At 32.2% G+C, this 17,404-nt stretch overlaps 1 protein-coding gene and 1 non-coding gene across 8 annotated transcripts in view; both read left to right on the plus strand.

Annotated features, from left to right (window-relative positions):
• sick (sickie) overlaps positions 1-17,404 on the plus strand; it is a 254,751-nt gene that overhangs the window by 53,839 nt on the left and 183,508 nt on the right. The gene's annotated exons all lie outside the window — the stretch shown is intronic.
• Positions 3,043-3,113, plus strand: TRNAA-AGC (transfer RNA alanine (anticodon AGC)). Its single transcript has one exon. It is a non-coding gene; the product is annotated as a tRNA-Ala (tRNA).

Genomic DNA, 17,404 nt, shown 5'->3' on the forward strand with positions numbered 1-17,404 from the left:
CATATTAGAGAAAGATGGAAAAAAATATAGGTTATAGGTTATTATTTTCCACAGTATCTATCAACACATCTAAATGCTTATTTACATTTAGTAATTTTTGTTTAATCTTATAAAGGAAAATAAAAAAAAAAACTCTTATTATTTTCAATTCTAACTTGAATGGCACACAGCCATAAATTTACAACAGAGATGATGATTATAAGAATATGGCAACATTTCCTTTTCTCTCCTAAACGTAAAAACCATCTTCAATGCCCACTTTTCATGTTTTTCAAGCGGAAACCATTTATCTTATAAAACATTTCGGATCCTTGCAAAGTAGAAAATTTCCGAATAAATCTATGTTAAGGGTGAATGGGGGTGTGGAGGCATTAGAAATACATAGATAAACTCAATTTACATGAACCAGGTATTTCGGAAAAGATTACACAAAATTCCCTTTGTTTTTTTGTTGTTTTGACAAGTATAGCAAATCTAAATTATTCTTTATTATTATAAAAATTAGCTATACAAAAGAATTAGTGCATTAAAAACTATCTATATATCACACGCCACCATACAATGATCGAGCATTACATACACCATTGCAGATGTAATAGTGCGTAAAGCGTTTTCGCCTATTACGAGACCCTTTGTCTCCAGCTGTCGGATGCTGAATAGATGGAGCCGAAAATGAGACAATCATTGAATGTGTTATTATGAAACTCTGTAGGTCTGATATACGAGGTAGTTCAAGGCTAAGTCCTTGATCTGGAAATGGAAAGGTCAATCGTAAATGTATAAAAAAAGTATTCTGTTTGTTCTGTTTCTTATTTAGCTTTTAGACGTGCCAGTTGAGCACGAAAAATTGATATCTTTATATATTATAGTCTATGTAAATTTAGACAAATAATTAAAAGTTTTATTGTGTTGTTTAATTATTATATTTGTATTTTTCTTAAAGAAAAACCATTTAACTTGTTTTTTATTCAAAGATTCAAAATCCACAATTCTTAAATCTGCATATAATTTTCCATAAACGTAGAATCTGTCCGCAAATATTAAAAGATTCATTCCGACATTTTCCTCCGCCGTAATATCGAATTAGCTGGCTCGCCACCCCCGCCTTTCTTTTCGTCAGTGAGACAGAAAAGTAGCAAGATTAGTATTGTAAATGCAATTTCACAGAAATAATGGATTCGTTTGGTATTTATTGGATCATTGTTATAGCATAGTAATTGTTGAATGATAGTTATTAAAACCAAATCAGCTTCACGCTCTATCCCGAATGTCTGGTACATTATGGTAGGCAGAGAGAGTCTAGTGCTAATACCCTCCGCTTCCCATTTTTCACCTGAATTCTGAAAACTAATTCCCACACTTTTCCTTGACTTGTGTGAGTGGGAATCGAACCCATAACCTGTCGCCAAGACTAGATTCTAAGAAGTAATTGATTATAATAGTTACTAAGACAAAATTTATATATTGGATATTATTATGATATATATATAGTATCTAAAATAGTATTATACAATAGGATTGCATACTCGTATTGGAATACGTTCGCTTTAATAACACTGTGGGGGGAAACACCGCACGCCGAAACTTTCCCATTGTGTTCTCAACAAGCCGAGCAAACCAAAGTACATTTTGCAAAATTAACTCAACGCAAGTTCTATTTTAGAGGTAGAACACCAATTTAGATGAAATATCTAATATATCGTTTACAGAACTCTACGTAACTCTTATTTTCCTATACAGAAAGACTAAAATATGATATATTATTTGTGTGTGGTCCTTGACAATTTTGAATGTGGATGAGGTATGGGATATGAGTGTTGATGACGCGTTTCACTAGTCCGGATTTGGGGGTTTATGATATCTATATATAATGAAATATTTATTTAAATTTATATTTTCATTTCTTCGCTCAGGTGTTGAGGTACACGGCGTTGAGTTCCGCCACTCAACACGCAATGCCTTCATAGTTCGGCGAAAAGTGGGCAATGAAGTGTCTTACCACTAGGTTTCCTCTGCTTACCTTACTATGTGCGGATGATTTTTAATTTAGCTGTAGGATTTTGAATGGCCGTCGAAATTAATTGCAAATTATTTTTTTATTACTACGGTACTAATAATTATTGAAAAGTTACGCCATTTCCACGCAAACATATTGGATCGACTCGACCATGTTTTCTAAAGTGTTTATTAAATTTTTTATTAAAAAATTAAACGTAATAAATTTAACTTTTTTCATATATGCTGTATAAACGGCATGCATCCTATCCTATATCTTATAAAACAAAGTCGCTTTTCGTGTCTGTCTGTTGTTTCTAACTCTTCTTCTTCTAAACCACCCAACGGATTTAGATGCGGTTTTCACCATTATATCGAGTATTTTTCGTAGAAGGTTTATATATAGTTTATTATTTGTACATTCTTATGTAAATTAACATAAATACGATAAATATGTATAAAGTCCTACCCGTTGAGACACTTTCGCGCATGCGCTGCTTTAATGGTAAGTACTACATGAAAAAAATGTACTAGAGTATTGTTCCTCTTAATAAGATCTACAAAAAAGTTCGCGACGGCATATTCATATCTTTTAAGAATAACGTGTAGTGATCGTTTTTCTGTCTAAAAATAATAATTTCAATATATTTTTTATTGTGAGGGATATTTTTCCATAATGGTATTAATCCTTATCCTTTAAAATACTTCATTAATTTTCTACGTTAAACGAAGATAAAATTTGCTTTTTACACAATTTCGAAATTGCGAATAGTGTTAGAGAAAAATGCATTTAATTGTTGACACATCCCGCCGTTGACACATCAGCTGTATGTTACTCAAGTATTACTTATCCCTTACTCTCAGCATATAAATAAGTATATTAGTTACGTTGGCCATTTAACGTAGATCAAAACTGTCTTTTACTATTTTTCATTTTAATTACTTATTAATACTTATTACTTTAGAAGTTGTTACAATATCAAAAAATTCTTGCTGCGAAACGGCTCGCCACTCGCCATGCGTTCGCCGCGCCCGCCTACCTTACACGCATCGGTGATTCAGTGGTAGAATGCTCGCCTAGCACGCGGGCGGCCCGGGTTCGATTCCCGGCCGATGCATTCTATTTAATTTTCCTCATAGGCAGCCACGTAGTGCTTGCTTTTCATCAGGGACAGAATAACCAGAAGCAAAAAAAAACCCGCCTGCCTTTATAGCAACGAAAATTTTGATGCGTTTTGCACTTATTGGATAATTGGAGTTGAATGTATTATTTCAGCGCGATATATTTTTTGTAGTAGCTATTAGTAGGTAGGCTTTTGTTTATAATTTCTTCCGTTTAAAAATAGTCATTTAAATATATTTTAATAAGTACTGGAAAAGATTAGTAGCACAGATTTCAAATTACGGTACCTACTAAAAAATCCTTGCTGTGTAAAACAATTGGAAAATCCTTATTGAAACTACGAAAATGCGGGTTGCATTAGGGTTTAATTAATTTTCACATTATCTTAAGTGCGTTGCAAAAGATACATTATATGAATAATCCAGTAGTAAAAGCGGGCGAAGCCGCAAGAGGGTCGCTAGTATTCTATATTACGCATATTTAAAGACTATATTTACATAGTGTTTTAAAGAATAATCCAACACTAATCTTCGGTATTGAATCCTGTCATCATATAGTTTGTAAATATACCTACATAAAATATTTGTGATATGACAAGTGTCCTAACACTAATGTTATTCTAATAAAGTAATCACGCACGAACAATTGTTTGTACTCGCATCAACTATTCACCCCATTCTCCAAATATATTTTTGAGACGCGTTCAAGGGGCGATTGATGAATAATAGTCATGTTCTCGTAGAAGTAAGATAAATTGGGGGGCATTTACAGAGAAATGTACTCTCTTTAATAAAACTGATGCGGTATGTATTGAATTATTATGATATTTCGGAGAAAATGTAAGTTATCGGAACGGGGGACGGAAGTGTCTTACCAGGAACAGAGTGTCTTAACACTAGACTCCCAATTTCCCAGGTTCCCTCTACCTTCTCTGTTATGTGCAAAATACAGAGGGAAGCTAAAAAAAAGTTTAAAGATTTATAGTTGTATGTTATTCTTTCTTACTTATCAGCTAAACGAAATTTTCTAATAAGTAGATAATGCACAAATACATAAATTTCATAGTAAAATTGACATTTGTAAGAAAATGTTGTTATGGAGATTAAAAGTGTCTTAATTGGAACGGAGTGTCTTAACACTAGCTTCCCAAGTTCCCTATGCCCACCTTCTTATGTACAGGATACAGCGTGAAGCTAAAAAAAAAGATTTCTTAAATAAATAAACAATATTCATTGCTCAATAAATGATTTAGGGCAACTTATTACCTGGCTAATTATAAAAAGGAAGTAGTTAGGGCGCTACGGAAGGAGGGGCCGCTCGCCTTCTGCTAGTGGCAGTAGGGTAGGGGTAGGGTAGAGGACAGAGGTACTCTTTGATTTTCTTGCCTCAATTACAAAGGCTTGTCTTTACAGTGCACACTCCATTGGTATTTCAAGGTAAATGTAATTTTCAAAACATTGTTAGCGACATGTGAATGTTGATGTTGATATAAATTGAATTATGATTTTTTTACTTGAAGCTCGGCGTTACTTATCCTATAACAACTATTCTGATATTTACTTATAGTATTTTTTTTGTAATTCTATTATATTATTTAATATAAAAGAGTATTAATTAAGTTATACGCCGTCGTGGCATAAGTGAGGATTCGATTCCCACTCGAATATGTTTGAATTGCTCTGGTACGCAGCGTTCAGTTTCCTGCTATATATGCAGTTTAAAGCAAGCATTTGCTTTGGTTCATTTCTGACAATGCTATCCATGAGAAAGTCACATAAGCTGTGCTGTGCTGTCACTGTGCGGTTTCGTAGGAATTTCCTTCCACACGCCACCGAACTGTGGAATAGCCTACCCGCGGCAGTGTTTCCAGGTCGGTACGATATGGGTACCTTCAAAAAGCGCGTCTATCTCCACCTCAAAGGCCGGCAACGCACCTGTAGCTCCTCTGGTGCTGCACGGGGTCGTGGGCGGCGGTGATCATCATCAGGTGACCCGAACGCTCGTTTGCCTTGTCCTTTTTCCATAAAAAAAAAAGCCTAAAATTTGCATTAAATATGTGTGCGACAAATGGACGAATATCTCAATACCACGATTTTGATTTTTTTTTATTGGAAAGGGTAGTTTAAGAAGCTTGAGAAGCTAAGTTCTGATTATTTAATTTTTTTTTTGTTTTGTTTGGTTTAAAAATTATATTCATCTTTTGCTCATACGAGAAATACCTAGAGATTAAACACTATTTTTATATATTTAAAAAAAAAACAATATATCGTAAAGCTATACGGTGACAAACTCACAAATGACGTCACCATCACGTTAAGGCCAGGGACACCGTATAAACTGTCTGGCATGTTCGGATTGTGGACAGGTGAGCTGGTGGTCCTCCCAAAATTACATTGGAATGCATCGCCACGGTTGAATAATGGTCGTGACAGACGTGCGGGGTTAAAGAGCTGTGAATTTGAAAATGTGAATTAATATCGATTAATATTCGTAGGTTATGTGTATTTAAGATATTATGGGAATAATATATGCTTATGAAATATATTTAAACATAAGAGACTGTTTGTAACTGTGTCAACTTTCTATTATTCTATTTTTTAGCAATTATATTGTAGAAATCTGCATTTTTTGATAAGAAATAATTCATTTACCTTCTACTTTATGATGGTCGATGAAAGCAAAGCTCAATGACGTGAGCCGAAAAATCGAATGAAACAAAATTACTACAAAAATTACCCTAGTGAAATTTAAAGCCCTAAACATAACGATATTTATTGTTTTTTCTTCATGCTATAATCCCACATAGGAGAGTTGGCAGAGGGAACCTGGGAACGGACGGTTAAGGCACTCCCCGTTCCCGTTAAGATGCGTTCGTTCCCCAGTTTCAACTCTATAATGATTTAATTCATATTAAACTCAAATATATACCTTATAAATAATATTTAACATATGGTGAGGGCTTTAGTGCAAGTTCCATTTAACACAGGATCGTGAACATCTTTTTACACGCGTTGAATTAATTTGAGTCGACGTATGCGCATGTTCACGAGAACAAGTTTAAGGAAAAATATTTTTAATTGTATAATTTATTTATAGGATATAAATTATATTAAAATCTAATTGTATAGGAACATAAAATATTTATTTAAATAAAAGCAAAAATTCAATAACAACTTTTCTTCTTTAATGTAGTATCTACTTTAATAGGGAAATAAAAATGAAATTATATCTCATAGATATTTTAAAGCCAATCAGCAAAAGCCGTCCAATTTTAAGAACATTGCGAGGGTGGCGGAGTTCAACGCCGCATTTTGATATTAGAGAGAAAAAAGCGAATAATTGATTCATGTTTAGTCCGAACCTTTGACCTTACTTCATGGCAGCCGCGATAAGAAAAAAACAATACTTGTTAACCTAAAAAATATATCAAAAAATACTATATCAACTTTTCCATACATAGCTGTAAATCTTACTAAAATGACAAAATAAAATTGACTAAAACGCGAGCATAAAATGACTAAATATTTTCTCCCTTTTTCATAAAAGAACAGCGAGTTCTAGTGTAATGGATGCAACAATTCGATACTAAAGTCTGTCCTTTCAGCTAACCGTTTATGAGGGGAAACCGCGAAAAATCCCTTGTTATTCTTACATTATGGCGAACAAAATGTACGTAGAAATGTATTTTTTTCCTTTGTTTCAAAGCAGTGAGTGATGAATGGAAAACAATAGTGGTTTCTTCTATGTGAAATATTTAGAGATATATTGTATTAGAAGAAATTTAAAGCTATTCAAATCAGCATCATTCTGTATCCCGCACACAACAGGGTAGGCAGAGGGAACCTAGTGCCTAGTGTTAAGACACTCTGTTCCCCACTTTTCGCCGAATTTTCCGTTGCTTTACAGTCAAATCTTTGTGCTCCTGGGCCACGAAAAGTTATTATGTAACTTTAATAGTGAAACAACCCGTTGGGTAACGTATTTCGATGTATAATGTGCATATAAAGGATATCATCAGATTAAATGAATGCATTTTGTTTAAAAACATATTTTAATAAACAATCATATACAGAATGCTCTTATTAAATTTTATTATAACTTTTAAAATTTATTTAAAATCTTATACCTTTACAGAATTTGCGAATACACACTATAATTTAAATGACCTCAACTCAAAAAGCTAAGGTAGAGAATGTTATAGATATTGAGAAAATATTCTAATTTTATAAGCATTTACATTTGTGAAACTTGACACTTTTCATTTTATTTCTGTAATATTTTAAGAAGCTTTAAATGAAAGAGACCCTGACGTGATGGGGTCAGGATTTCGATTCCCTGTTGGAGGAATGATTTTTTTCATTTCTCCGCTAAGGTAGAGAAAGTGCGGCGTTGATTTACGCCACTCATCTATCAATATCTCGAAAATTTAATGGAAAGGAGATAAATGGGGAACGAAGTATCTTAACATAAGAATCCCTTTGCCTACCTTGCTATTTGCGGGAAACCACTGCCTAATTTTTTTTTAATTAAATGATATTTAAAAAGGAATATATTTTAAATTAAATAATTTATTAACAAATCATAGATCTAAAATAAAATAAAATTTGAACGAAAGAAAGTTATAGTAACCATATTATTGTATTATATCAATTACGAGTATGTCGTCATTGCATGTAAAGAACATCATTTAATTCACTAGAATGGGGTTTTATTGCAGTGCAATGAATATTAACTGCATCCATTCACGAGCTATGCAGATTGTCTCATCGTAAGGAAGGTTCCTTGGAGCTGGCCTGTGAGTAATGGGGCACGTATTTGTTTATGTATATATATAACTTTATTAGTTTAATTAATACTGGTGTTTATTTTACGTCTGTACGTAATTTGTTTTTTTGTATATTTTTAAATGTATATTTTTATTTTTTTTAACCAATAATATTGATAATGAAGTGGTCGTAATAATCAGCTTCACGCTGTATCCCGTACACAGCAGGATAGACAGAGGGAACGTAGTGTTAAGATACGCCGATCCCCTTTTAATAATTTATTGTAGATTTTTATTACTTTTGTTTTATTTCTCTTTACTAATTTTTAAGACAAATATCATCTAATACGTGTATTGATTTACTTTATTTTGAAATTACTTTTTACATGAAGACTAATAATACCTAAATATAATCCAGCTCTAGCCTGATAACCTGATATCAAAAGAAAATTACAAGAATAAACATTTTCCACTATGTGGGACAAATCAATGTAAATCTATATAGAAATTTCTTATACGAACGTTACGCCTACATCGTTTATAATCTTAATTGTTTTGAGCCACCCAAATTATTTTGATTTATAACATTATGATTGTTGCAACTCGATTTAGAGGGGGCTTTGGGGAACCTTAAATTGAACGAAATGGAATATAAATTAAATCTGTCGTAAAGTAGAACAACGGGTCAACGAAGTGTGTTTGTTTGTATTCATTGACAATAAAACTAATGAAATCGAAGACAGAAGTAGAACAAGCGATAGAAAAATCATAATAGATTCATATGTTATGTTTGGCGTAGAATGCCCTAATTTTTTATTTATTTTAAAAAGTGCGTATTTTATTTACATTAATAAATTTAAAGATCTACGTAAATTTAAGCCGTAAATTACAATTTTAAATAGAACGCCAGTTATCGAGGCCAGTCGAATAAACGCGAGAGATTGTGGGTTCGATTCCTACTAGAGTGAATGAAATATTTAATATTTTCATTACTTCGCCGTGCTGTCGAGGCAAAACGCAATGCCTCCAGAATTCGGTGGATAATGGGGAAGGGAGTTTCTTAACACTAGGTTCACTCTCCTGCGGGATATATCATGAAGCGGAAAAAAAAGAAATCTGATATATCATTCTACTTTTACACTGTGAATTACAATTTTAAATGTATCGTGTGAAAAAAAATTATACTGTATAATTTAAAATAACGATTCTCATATATCTTTTGTTGAGATTTTCCATTATAATTCTGTAATTGGAAAGAGCATTGATCAGCACGTTGTATTGCGGTTTATACAGATATTAAAGTTTCAATTTTGTATACCTACCATATGAATTACTCTGAATATTCTACTATAGACTTCATAATTATTTATCTATTGTATTCTACAATAAAAATGTAATTAATTACTCGTGTTATAATTTATTTAAAAAAATATGTAAAATATTACATAATCAATAGGGTTCAGTGCATGAGGCTCAGCTATCGCCACAGTACTACAGGTGCAAATCGGTTGTCGAAAAACATTATAAACCAGTTTAGGCCAGAAGAAGGTGGAAGAACTTCCACGCTTTACGGCTGACGTCACATCTACACTGTTCTGTTCTGTTCTGTTCTTTCTATTATGGCGTTCCGAGACACATCTACACTATATGAACACTCATACAAATCCAAAGCTCAGCTTAGATCATCGTCATCACGTAATTCTTTGGATCGAAAGAAGTATTTAAATACTTTCCTTGTCCTCGAAATCTCTTTTTAATATATGGTAAGTGGATAAGGGATTAATACATATATGATCTCTCTCCTTATTGCTAAAAATACACTGCTAAATAACAACTGCGTTTCTTATATTTCATGAAGGTCAGAGTACTGAAAGATTTATGGCTGTATGGAGATATTTAACAAAAGTGGGTACAAATCTTAACGTTCAATTAGGCCAGCAGGACATTAATATTGCTGAAATATGGCATTAAGTTACACTGAGTTATGATGGTTGCACAACAGAGGAGATTAAAGTGTTGTAAGTTTAGTATGAAGATCTGAATGTAAATAAAGGAATTGGATTTTGATGTGGTAATCCTACAGCCACTATATTCTTCAATAGTCAGACACTATATATACAAATATTATAAGAAACAGGTCAAGTGCGAGTTGCGCAAGGTGCGAGGTGTTCCGTATTAATTTAAAGATTGTAGGTTAGAGGAAAGTACAATTTCTAATTAACTTGTGCGCCAATTAACTTTAAACATACTTATAATAATATTTATAACCAATTTTAGGAATAAATCCTCTATTTGTATTGCAAGTTCAACAAGTATAGGTCGATAAGAAGTGCTCTATATATTTTGTTTAGGCGCCGACGTTAATAGATACAATATGGATCGACTTAAAAGATTTTTTTGTGCTCCAAAAACCTGTAGACCTGGATATTTGATATTAATTTCTCAATATTACGAGTTTTTCATAAAAAGCGTATTAACAGACGGAAAGACATACAACATAGTGATGTATATATATTTATAAGGTTTACTTTTATTTTGAAATACGGAACCCAAATTAACAATAAATAAAAAAAATGAGAAGCGTATTGTGCACGTTTAATTTCATTTGTTCTTTTATCTTCAGAAATAGTACTAGAGCTTAATTCAGACTAGTTGAGTCAGTGCGTGACTCACCGATACCGCTTACTCGCAACATCGGGACGACCTATAGCGCTGTACCAGACGTGAATAAGCGAAAAAAATAAATTTCCAGACGACATGTGGCCAGATTTAATCCTATATTAGACGGAGAATAGTAAAAAAATGGAAAATCTTTTTTATTTTCTTACCGATATTAAGGTTTACGAGGCCGTCGTGTTTTTTTTAAGCATATTTTATTTTAGTTGTTTAATTATATTTTATACTAAAGGTCATAAATCAACAATATATTTAGTTGCTATAAACCTACTCGAGTGCTATCACCAACTCAATCACAAGAAACCGACTGCGGTAATAAAAGTCGAATTTATCATCAAACCTTAAGCATTAGGTTTAAAATTCTCATAAATTACGAATTAAGTCGATGTATTTAGGTAGCAGGTTACATCAACTAATACAAATACCCTACCAAAAATAAAAATATGTAGATATTGAATGTTAGTAGGTAAATGACTTACTACTTAACATACTTTTCTTATTAGTATAAAAAAAACAGAGTTCGACTTCTCCACTTTCTGCTCAATTTTCGAGACATCTTCTAAGTGGCGAATTTCTATATCTTCCAGAGTGGGGAAAATAAAAAAAAAAATAGCTATTCACCGATCGAACTCACAACCATCGTATTTACAATCTGTTGCGCCATGCCGGGCTCTTATTATAATTTATTACGTTTTGTTACTAAGACTTATTACTAATTATTTTACTCGATTTATCAAGCTCTTATCACAAACATATTACACAAAAAGAAATATATAAAAAAATACTTTTCATATAACTAAATCAGACTCGACTCCTAAGTTTAAAAAAAAATTAAAATACTAAACATAATATTTTAAGGTAATAAATATCAAGATTACCTATTCTATAAGCAGTAATGGTATTGGATTCGCCTATATAGTAGAAGTAGAGCGACGTCGGGCGCTCGTGGCGAAACGAATGTGCTTGAAATAGTTCCATGCACCTTTTTAATTCCGTACCTGCAACCTGGAGCCCGGAAACCTGGCAGAAAGTAGACTACGTGATATTTTTATATATTACTGCAACGTGGCCTAAATTATGGTTATTAATTAAATTATATATATTTTTAGTTATTTAGTTTTGAGGTTATTGTGGCGCAGTGGCTCAAGGGTGTGACTCTAGACGTGACATTTGTGGGTTCGATTCCCGTTGGGAGGAATGCATTATTATTTATTAATATTTTCATTTCCTCGTTGCTGCCAATATATAATAGCAATGCAAATCGCGGAGCCATGAGTACTTCCACTCAACACGCAGTGTCTAATCTGGAATAAAGTGGGACATTAGGTTCCCTCTGCCTACCCTGCTATAAGTAGAACACAGAATGAAACTTAGACATATTTTTAGTTTAATTATAAAAAATATATTATTACTTCACGTGGGGATGGAACCTACAACCAGTCGGGTTTAGAGTCACAAATTTCTACCCCTGCGCCATGACTGATCTCCTCTATATAGCCACTATAATATAAATTTGGCATCAAGACCAGGATGCAAATGACAATAAACTTATTTTGAAAAGGGGTATATAGGAATACTAGCGGACGCGCGCAGCTTCGCTTGCGTATTTAAGGGTGAATTCCAATAACCCATGAAACATGTGTTCAATGAAATATTTTTAAGAGTCTAAATATCAAATTTTATAAAAATCGGTGGCGATTTAAGAATTTTCCCATACAAACTTTCAACCCCTTATTTGCTATATTAGGGGGTGAATTCTAGAAAACCATGAAACATGTGTTTAATTATATACGTTTAAGACTCTGAATTTCAAATTTTATAAAAATTGGTGTCGATTTTAAAAAAACCTATACAAACTTTCAACCCCTTATTTGCACCCTTAGGGGGAGAATTCTAGAAAACGATGAAACACGTGTTCAATTAAATACTTTTAAAAATCTAAATTTCAAATTTTATAAAAATCGGTGAAGATTAATTTTTTTTTCCATACAAACTTTGAACCCCTATTTGACCCCTTTAGGGTTAAAATTTTTCAAAATCCCTTCTTAGTAGATGTCCGGATTACGAAAGTAAACATTTGTCCAAATTTCACGTTTCTGCCATCAGCGGTTACGGCTGTGCGTGCGTCTTACCTCAGTCAGTGAGGACAAGTCCTTTTATATATATAGATTGACAATTTTGCAGGGGTGATAGGGTTAAGTAATAAACGTCGTCATAAATGGATATAGGGCGAGGTGTCAAAATAAAATAGGTTAGATATAACCTGTCGCTTTATATAACTGATATTATCCAACGTAATATAAAATTACATTTTTTTAGGTTCACGCTGTATCCCCCACACAGCAGAGGAAGTAGTGGGAACCTAGTGTTAACACACTCAGTTCCCCATTTTTCACTGAATTCTGGAAGCATTGTGTGTTGAGTAACGTAACTCAACGCCGCTCTTTGACAATATAACATTTCTTCCAGTGGAGATCGAACCCACAACCTGTCGGGTTTACAGTCACACTTTGTGCCCTTGCATCACGACTGGCCTCCTAAAAATAAAATTACTGTTAATTATAATTAATTTTAATCTTAATTTAAAGAAAATTCTCTTAATTAAAATAAGGTTTTATCAGTTAGTTGAGCAACGTCCGCTTCTAATTAAATAAGCATATCTATAACTAATTAGTAAATAATAATTAAAGACAAAAGTTTATAAGTTTTTGCGTAATATATTTAAACTATTATCGACAGCATTAAAAATAGTTAGTTATACTTGCTCTATGTGTTCTTAGAATATTTTGTTTTACTTGGTAAATATTATAACGCGACTGTCATGGGTTCAATTCCCACTTTAACTACCACTACGGGTAAATTAATTATTATTTATTAATAATGTATTTTTAGCTCTGTAAACAAGGCAAAGCGCGGCGTTAAATTCCGCCACTCAACACGTAGTGCCTCGAATTCAGCGGAAAGTGGGAAACGGAATGTCTTACTAGTTTCACTCTGCCTAACCGCTATATGTGGGTAATAATTTGAAGCTGAACAAAAAATACAAGTTATAATATTCTAAGAATAGAATAAGACAGATATTTGCATACTTTTCTGTTTCATCTAATAAAGTAACTGTCACACGTGTCCCATACAAAAGGTCTAAAACGGTAGGTCAAGAGCTGGTTTCCCGGAGGTGAGGTTCTGACAAAAGGAATATTTTTTTAATTAATAGGTACGTGACACGGGTGAAAGGGTGTGAATGGCGCTTTGGTGGGAAAAAGAAATGCCAATTAAAACTATTTCTAGATTTGCATAGATTGTAGTGGAGTAAAAATATGTTTAAGAACTTATATATATTTTTGTAAGTTTTTATATGTTAGATATCCAATAATAGTAGAATTTTAACAGTATCATTTTTGGTTACAATTAAAAATATATATATATTTTAGCTATTATTTATTTCTTATAATATATCTATTAATATTTCCTTTAAATCACATTTTATTGATTAAAAACCGCTTAATTAGCGTAAAACACGCACTATTCTTCAATTTTCCTGTTATCCCTAACACTTCTCCCATTCAGACAAGGGCTTTTGTGGAACTTTGAGCTTTCCGCTTAGTCAAAGGAGCGCGAGCGCACCGGCCGCGCGTGCCGTACGAAACTAATATATGAGACGTTACATCAATAGACGCGAGTGGTTTTCATTAGTGATTGAGCAAAATCTATTTTTTTTAGTTCATATAAATATTTACAAAAAATTAACTATTATTTAATTTACGCATATTTTTTTGGTGATTTTCATGGTAGTGTTTATTATATAATAATCTAACATTATATATTTAAATCGATATTAATAATTTTAATGTCCGCTTCAAATTAAATGTTAATAAAAGTCTTTAAATAAATTAAAAACGGCAGGTCGTGAGTGCATTCGGACGATTTATTGTAACGTCTTTTGGGATCTTCTTTTTATTTTGTAGTGTAATACCAAACGGTTTTTAAATTAACAACTAACAAAATGCGTGCTCGTATAAATATTATGGATTTCTTGTGGTTTATTTTGTCTTTTGTATTGTATTGTGTAACTTATCATAAATAATTATACGTTCAAGATTCAAAACGAATTTTTAGATTTATTTCTTAGAAATTTTATTAATATACCGCACGTGGCAGTACTTAACGCCGCGCTTTGCCTTATCAAAGAAATGAAAATATTAAATATTTCAATTCCTCGAGTGGAAATCGAACCCACCACCTATCGCACTTATAGTCACACGCTTGCATCTCCGTGCTACAACCGGCCTCATAAGTTACGTATTATTAATATAATTTATGTTTTATTATCTTTTTTCATTTATTTAATTTTTCAAAATAGCTAATAATAAGACTAGAGAAAATTCATACTATACCATTTTCCGTCAAAACAGAGAGAAGAAGAAGAAATTTCTAAATTTAACTTCTAAATAATATACCTTAAAACATATTAAAATAATAACAAATATGTCATACAAATACAAACATTAGAAATGTAGTTGGAATATAGACACCGATCTTACCTACATCGAGATTGGAGACTATTTAAAGATGTCGACGGAAGCTACTACCGACCGTCGAGGACGGGCTTCTTCATACTTTTTATTTGACTTCTTAACTTCACATGATTTAGGTTTAGCTGTCCAGACTTAATAGATTTTCTTGATCTTAGTTAGTTATTAATTGAAGGAATATGTTAAACAACTTTATAAATAAGTTAAATTACTTTTGTATGTTAAATTTAAATTTAAATGACGCAAATAGCTATATTTGATAGAATTATTATTATGTCTCATTCATATTAATCATATTTCATTTTTTTTGTAAATGCGACAGACATGTGGGTTTGATTTCCACTTGAAGAAATTAAATAGTTCATGTATTCATTTCTTCGCCTTAGTGTAATAGGCAGAAAATGGGGAACGCAGTGTTTAACACTTACATTTATAATTGAGCACTTAAGACATGTTATTAAGATGTCTAGAAACTTAGATTTTTTTGCTGTTCAATGCAAAGTTTATTAGCAATCATTAATGATGTTTCATTTAACAATTTTCTGTTAAAATACGTTATTTACTCTAATTATCATGTATAGTGAAGTTATTGTAGTAACATTAGTATGTGTTGAAACATACCTCAAACATTCCCCGAATGAACTTGTAAATTATTACGCAACTAACGATATTAGATATAAATTTAAAAAAACTAATATATAATACAAAATAAATATACCTACATACTATCGACTATCGTTTTACAATTACAACATTTATTCCATTCTCTATATTTAGATACAAACAGAACTCATTAAAGAGATCTGAAGAACAATAAATTTGAAATTGTATCTAACAGAACTAAAATAGAATAGACTGTATAAGTAAATTTACGAACTCTCCTCTCCTCCTCCTCTCCTCTCCTACCTCTTGTGACGTTTGTATAATAATGTAGAACGTAATAAAACATGGATAAGTGTCTCGTAAATCCTTTTATGGTAATTTCACACTATCGCGTTTATCTAATCCTTAAAAGCTGCTTTGTTTCATTTAAATACCATAGCCCATGATAGAGTGTGGTAGCTCGTTTATATTTTATTTAAAATAGTTAATTTTGAAAGTAAAAGCGTAATTTTAAATAATAAATAATGATTTTTAATAAGTTCTATGCAATTTAGTTATATTACATTTTTTTATTTAACAATAAATTTTACTATAATATATTTAAAATTTCCTAAATTTTTGTTATTATTACTTAAAGTGATATAGTAGAGAAGTTACACATGAATGTGTTTATATCAATGTTTAGTGTGAAAATGCTCTCTTTCCACTTTTTGTTGGGTGGTAAGTTAGTGACATAGAACCTTTTTTTTAAAGAGATAATTATTAACTCCTTTAATTTCTGTAGTTCAGAATCACGATTTCGATGGTTTAAGAGTAGAAACTATTAAACCTGTTGGGTGAGATCTCAGTAGGTACACGTCATTGACTACCGAATTTGCAATATTAGAACAATTAGAAAAATCAAAATCAGCTTCACGCTGTATCCCGCACGCAGCAGGATAAACAGAGGGAACCTCTCAGACTCAACAAGTCAATTAAAATATAAACACAATTATAAACTTTTTAGGTTCCCTACACCCTAAACGTAAACGAGCTGTGGTAGTCTCGTTTTACGATTGTCACAAGTTCGTTGCTCCTGCGCACCTTCCGCGGTTATAAATACTCACGTCGAAGTTTTGACACGAGTAAACAAACACTGGTCGGATGTGTAACGTACCTTTTTTATGAGTTTTACGCATCGTTGCGCCATTTTAGCGGTAGCTTTAAATATGTTATATACCGAAATTAGTACTCTAAACGACTAAATTATTGGTTCTGATAACTAGGAGTAAGTTGAGATAGCCTAGTGTTAAGACACTCCGTTCTCCACTTATAATAAATACTTTCAAAATAAAAATTAATTAGTTCTTGCAGGTATTTTGCTTCACAAGTAAATATCAATTTCTGTTAATTATAACTAAGAAGAAAGTACAGATTATACAAAAAAATATTGGAATTTGAAAACTAGTAAGTGTCACTTTTAGCTTTGACTGCTTAAGACAGCTCAACGGAGTTCAAAGAGGTGCTAGAAACGCGTCCTCTTTGCTCTTCCTTTGACGGTTTTCTTTTTATAGAGACCATTTTCAACCAGTAATTCTATACACAACGTGAACGCTATATAAATAAAAGAAAAAGTTTTCTTTAGGGTTTTTTGTAGTTTTTATATGGAATTTTCGTTCTATGTAGAAATTTACTTTCGTTGATATAATAGCAACATTGCAGTTAAAACAA

This window comes from Heliconius melpomene, chromosome 11, assembly GCF_056956725.1.
Source record: "Heliconius melpomene rosina isolate 202511_hmr_F chromosome 11, ASM5695672v1, whole genome shotgun sequence".
Taxonomy (NCBI): domain Eukaryota; kingdom Metazoa; phylum Arthropoda; class Insecta; order Lepidoptera; family Nymphalidae; genus Heliconius; species Heliconius melpomene.